The 6223-nt window shown below is 37.7% G+C and overlaps 1 pseudogene; it reads left to right on the top strand.

Moving 5' to 3' along the window:
- Positions 1-68: 68 nt before the first annotated feature.
- Positions 69-5304, top strand: LOC107830497 (KH domain-containing protein At4g18375-like; annotated as a pseudogene).
- The last annotated feature ends 919 nt before the right edge of the window (positions 5305-6223 follow it).

The following is a 6223-nucleotide window of genomic DNA, read 5'->3' as shown; positions in this document are numbered from 1 at the left end:
AGAACTTAAACTCTAATTTTATAGGGATAAAATGATTTTCTAATCGTAATTTCTTGACTCTGTTGCAGTCTGTGACTGATAAACATAACCTAGTCAAGATTTTATGATGGCTGGTCAACGTAATAGCTATGTGAAGCGCTCTCATTCTCAGTCTAATTAAGCTGACAATAGGAGAAACAAAAGGAGAAATACTGGCTCCGATAAGGATCCTTTCTCTGTTGGTCCTGACGACACAGTGTATTGGTACTTATGCCCTGGGAAGAAGATCGGCAGTATTATCGGCAAGGGAGGTGAGATTGTTAAGCAATTAAGGGTTGACACTAAGTCTAAAATCAGGATTGGTGAGACAGTGCCTGACTGTGAGGAACGTATTGTCACCATCTACAGCTCAAGTGAGGAAACAAACGACTTTGATGGCTCTGAAGATCGTGTTTGTCCTGCCCAGGATGCACTTTTGATGGTCCATGAGAAAATTGTTAGCGACACAGTTGACAAGGACTCTGAGGATACTCCCCAGGTTACTGTTAGGCTTCTAGTACCTTCAGATCAGATTGGATGTATTCTTGGGAAAAGGGGTCAGATAGTACAGAACATTCATAGTGAAACTGGTGCTCAAATTCGTATATTGAAAGATAACCATTTGCCTGCATGTGCACTGAGCTCGGATGAACTTGTGCAGGTAATGGAGGATCATATCCTATTTGACTTTACAGCACTGTTGTTCTCCCTGTTAAGTACTTCTTTACATTATTTCATTGGGATGTTTCAAATAATTGTCTTGCTAATTAAATTTGATCTAGTGCTGATTGTTCATTTACGAAGTTGCAATTTTTTTCTTTTTAATTGGTAACTGAATGAAATTGAAGGCTTTCTCATCTCAACCTATTTCTTTTAGTGTTCTTTTGGCGGTCCCTTTTCTGATTTGTCATGTGAAGGAGTAGGCGAATTGTACTCTGCTTCTTGAAACTTTTTTCTCGTGGCAAGCTTCATTATTGATAAAAAATTTGACCACTTCACCAGTAATTGCCATGTGTTCATGCTAGGATTTCAATGACAATCTTATTTGCATTAGTATTGGGGACCTGAAAATTCATTTTCCTGGCTGACCTCATTACTTGTTGGTTCATTGGGTTTCAGATATCTGGTGAAGCAACTATAGTGAAGAAGGCTCTTTATGATATAGCAACTCGTCTTCATAAGAATCCATCCCGTTCTCAACACTTACTTGCTTCAGCTGCACAAAATGTCTACTCTTCGAGTTCACTTATAGGTCCTACTGCTGGTGCTCCAATAGTAGGAATGGACCCATTGATGGGGTCTTATGGGGGCTACAAAGGGGAGACTGGGGACTGGTCAAGGTCTTTTTACTCAGCTCCAATGGATGAGTCATCTACAAAGGAATTTTCTCTCCGTTTGGTGTGTCCTACTGCAAATATTGGAGGTGTTAATGGTAAAGGGGGTGTCATAATCAATCAAATTAGACAAGAATCTGGTGCAGCAATCAAAGTTGATAGTTCTGCTGCTGAAGGTGATGCTTGTGTGATTTCAATCTCCACGAAAGAGGTAATTTCTATTTCTATTGATGTTTTAGATGGGAGTGCAGAATTTTAGTATGTTTGTCCACCTGTGAAGATTTATTTTCGTGCTTCCCTTCTTTATTTTTCTAGTTTTTCAAGGACACATTTTCTCCAACTGTTGAAGCAGCATTGCGCTTGCAGCCAAGGTGCAGTGAGAAGGTTGAAAAAGATTCTGGTCTTATATCATTCGCCACAAGATTGCTGGTCCCAACATCTCGAGTAGGCTGTCTTATTGGGAAGGGAGGAGCCATAATCATGAGTTGCGGAAAATTACGAAAGCTAATATTCGTATACTCTCCAAGGAAAATCTCCCCAAGGTTGCAGCTGAAGATGATGAGATGGTGCAGGTAAGCATATTGATAAGAATTGAAAAGCTTATATACACCAAAAGTATCTGCCACTCTTTTTTTGAAATAAAAAGAAGTTGGTGGTCTCTCTCTGTACTCAGCATTTGGAGTACGAGTATGACATAGGAATGAGGGGTCTTTAATTTTGGATGTAGACATATTGAGGAGCCATATATATCTTTTCTTTAGGTCAATTAATAGAATTAAGATGTCTTTAAAAAAGAATTAGGAAGGGTCCGGTGAATATAACCTTTGTCCCACTGTTTGCATCATTCAATTATTCTTTAGTAATTATTTTGTTTTCGTATTCTCCTGCTGAACTCCTCTGTTCATGAAAGCAACCTCCCCCAGCAAGGAGAAAGGAAAAGGAAAAGGAAAGATCAGTTGCACAGTATGAAAAGATGGGGTTGCCGATGTAAAACTCTCTTAAGCTAGTCTTTATTTCTCGCGTTAGGTCTTATTAGCATTTCCTTATGCTTAGCATTCTTATCCTTCTTGTTTTTTCTTATTTAGCAGAAGTATTTTGTTATGTTCTCTGGTTTACTTGTGATTATGCTTGTTATTTGCTCATCTGTCCTCATCTATATGCTTGAAACATTTATCAGATCTCAGGAGATCTTGATGTTGTGAAGGATGCACTCATGCAAGTAACTTCACGTTTGAGGGCAAACCTTTTTGAGAGAGAGGGTGCCCTATCTGCCTTTGTGCCAGTTCTTCCCTACCTCCCATTGACAACAGATTCAGATACCTTGAAACATGAAAGTAGAGACACGAGAAGACATGAACGTGGACATTCTTACTCAGCTGGCTATGGTGGTATGGGTGATCTTCCACGTGCTGATGGTTATGGAAGTTACAGTGCTGTCCAGGTAACATATGGTTTCATTGCTTAGAGGAACATAATTTATGAAATTTTTGCGGGATTCCTTAACTTCCCTTGCTATGTATATTTTCTCGAATTTTTGTGCATCGTTTGTTGTTAATTTCTAATTCCAGCTGCAGAGTAGCAGCAGTAGCAGCATAGGATATGGAGCTTATGAAGGATATTCCCTTGGGCGTTCTGGTGGTTCTAGGTAAGGATTTCTGGGCTTTCCACCTTGTCCTGAATTTGGTTGTTATGTTGTCTGCTAAATATACTACAACAACAGCTATGCCTCAATCCCAAGCAAGTTGGGGTTGGCTATAGGAATCCTCAAAGTCCATATCGCTCCACTTAAGCTTGCTTCAGTCCAACATTATATAAAATAAAGTTAAAAAGGAAAACTCTTGAAAGGAAAACCAGCATGAGCTATTCGGGTAAATTTTTGTTTACTGTTAATTCCTATTTAGCTGCTAATTGATCACATGTTTGTATCTTGCATGTTTATGTCTGACCTTTAGACATCAATTAGCACTTGTGATTCTGACCAATCTCTCTCCATCTGCTGCACATGACTTTTTTATAGCTTATCTAACTATAATTGCTTCGAATTTGGAAAACGAGAGTTACAATTTCTTGTTCTTATTATTCACATGTTAAGCTACTGCTGCCAGGTCATCGGGACAGGACCCTGCTTCATGGAGAAAAAGTTATGGTTACTAGAGTGTGTAGCCGGACCTGGAGGTAGCTCCTGGATCCCCTCTTTGCATTGCATATTTGCACTGCTTCTTTCATTTGATTGCGCCAAAATATCATAGATAGCTCAGCTATACTAAAGTTATGAGATTCTGGTATGATATAACCTAGTCTCTCTCCTTGAATTTGAAACTAATGCTATTCTTTTCTTCCTTTCCCTCGCAACAAAACAGCTGAGATATATGAAGCCTGAAGCCAGCCTAATGAAGCCTCCTGCCTAAACCAGAAGACCAGATGAATGAGGATTTCTGAACTATGGCCTACCTTGATGCTTTTTCTTGGGAGGACCATATCTGAAGATTTTACCTACTATCGAAATTTGCCATGTCCTGACACCATATACTTCCAAGCTTAAAATCTTTCGGTCCCAAAAAACTGCATAGCCAGCATGCTTTTATCCTTCTTCCCTTTGTGTGATTGTATTACAGATGCATTAACACTAAAATCTCAGCCATGTCCTGATGTCTTATTTTTAGTTTAATTTTTTTTTTGGATGAGTTATAGTGTGATTTGCTTATTTGATGGAGCAGATGCTAGATCTGTTATCCCCCATACTGCTCTGTTTAGTTTTTTCTAGTGGATAATATAGTTTATGACCCAATGTTGGAACATAAGCCATTGTGCAGTATCATTTATTTTGAATTTTATTTCATCTTTTCTTGTTTGCTTTGCAAAGCCTGGATGTTTGCTCAAGATGTGATCATATTCAATCATATTTTGTTCCATGATCAATTTATTGGAAAAGCATCTTCCAAATTTAGATGATTGTTTTGAAGAGGATGTCGTGGATACATGAGCATGCAGGTTGAGCTAAAGGTGTGCCTGCAGTTCTCTGTCGACATAGATTTTGAATGTAATTGAATACTGTATTATATACCAGTAAAAATAATTTATCTTATCTGATTTGTGTTGCCAGTCGCTGTGGACCTGTCCCGTGGAGGAATAAGTTACAGTAAGCAGTAAATTTGGCGGTAAGTTTTTGGTATGCTTACAACATGTTCTTTTGGTTATGATTTAGTTTGTGTGCTAGCTAAGATATAATTTGCTTCAATCATCAGGTTAACAGACCTTGCTCATATTATGAACATAACAGGTATTTCGCTTTCTATGCATTTAGTTCACAAGAATGTTTCCTTTTTCAATTTCAAAAAGCATGTGGTTTCGTTTCCCCCTTTTTTCTTAGGGTTGACTTATTTCAGAGGTGAATATTACCATTCCAATTACCTGGTCTTGTTTAGTTCAAGAGTGTGCCTTTTCGGATCTAAATTTCAGCTTGCGCTTATTTCCTTTTGTCTTGCCTACTATTCTCAAATCTGGTTGGTGGTTTTTTCTTCTGATGCCTTTGCTATTGCAACCCTTTTGGGAAATAATGCCCCATTTAAAGAATCATGTGAAGAACACCGATGGTTATAAGCTTTGAGAGAATTATTTTTCACAAACACAATCATGGTGTACAAGTAGAAGCTGAAGGCTAGATATTGCTCTCCTGCAAGTACTTGTACCAAGTTGATGGCAAGTAGGAGATGGCCTCAGCTAGGGAACCCAAGCAAGAAAATGCTTTTTATGGCCAAGTATACTATGAACTGTGTATAGTATGATTACCGTAAGCAATTTTCTCTCAGGAATTTGGAGCCGGTGGGAATTTAAAATTGTATAGGCAGCTGGCTTGCTTGGTGAAGAGCTGAAATTATGTTAAGCTCAGCTCACCTCTTATGGTACTTTTTCTGAGAAACTATTTTCAATTGCTATTGATTATATTCTCTAATTTATGATTGCCATCATTTGGTGGTTCATAGAACTACTAACAAGGTTTTTTTGTGGCCCTTGGTGACCAAACAATTGCATGGTGCGTTATCTGGGAAATAAACATGGACATTCAGTGTGGTAGCTTTGTCTTTATAAATTAACTTGTTCATTGGGAGTTAAATATGTCTGTTTTTGACAAATGTGTGCATCATCTTAAGGGTTATAAATCTGAAAAAAGTGTCGCCTTTAGTTTGATTATGGCATGGCATAATTAGCTCCCTATGCTTGTCTATCCGAATTGGATTTCAAATTAACCTGTTACCAAGGATTCTAACTTTTCTATATGACAAAACTTGCTGGTGATAATGTTGTATTCATGGTGCCATTAATGAAATGCATTTTTTTTTTTAAATTCTGTTTTATGAAACGCATATATTCACTAGACTCACAACGGTACTTTCGAAGTATAAAATCCTAGAAAATTGAATATCTACACATAGGGGCGGAGCTGACCCATCAGCTACGGGTTCAGCCGAACCCATTAGTTTTGGTCCAAACATTGTATTTATCTTATGAAATTCATTAAATATGTACTAATTGTTAATTTAGAACCTAGTAACTTAAAATGATTAGCATTTTGAACCCATAACCTTCAAATCCACCTATGTCTATACATGAGGACCTAAAGGACCTCCGCTACTGTTTACCCTTCTGTTTTAGTTAGGAATAATTTTATGCAGTATTAAATTTTTATGGTGCATCATAAGCAAACCCAAAATTTACAAACGACTAGATGTGATGCTAGGTCAAAGTGTCAAACAGACCAAAGACTGCAAAATGTGGTTTTTTTTTACTCAAAATACGCAAATAAGTGTTAAAAAAAAGGTTACCATTAATAGTGGGCTGTGTCAGTTTTACTATATATAACGTCACAAAAA

The sequence above is a fragment of the Nicotiana tabacum genome, chromosome 3, assembly GCF_000715075.1.
Source record: "Nicotiana tabacum cultivar K326 chromosome 3, ASM71507v2, whole genome shotgun sequence".
In the NCBI taxonomy this organism is placed as follows: Eukaryota; Viridiplantae; Streptophyta; class Magnoliopsida; order Solanales; family Solanaceae; genus Nicotiana; species Nicotiana tabacum.
Note: the sequence above shows the minus strand (reverse complement) of the source record. Positions and strands in the feature narration are given on the sequence as shown.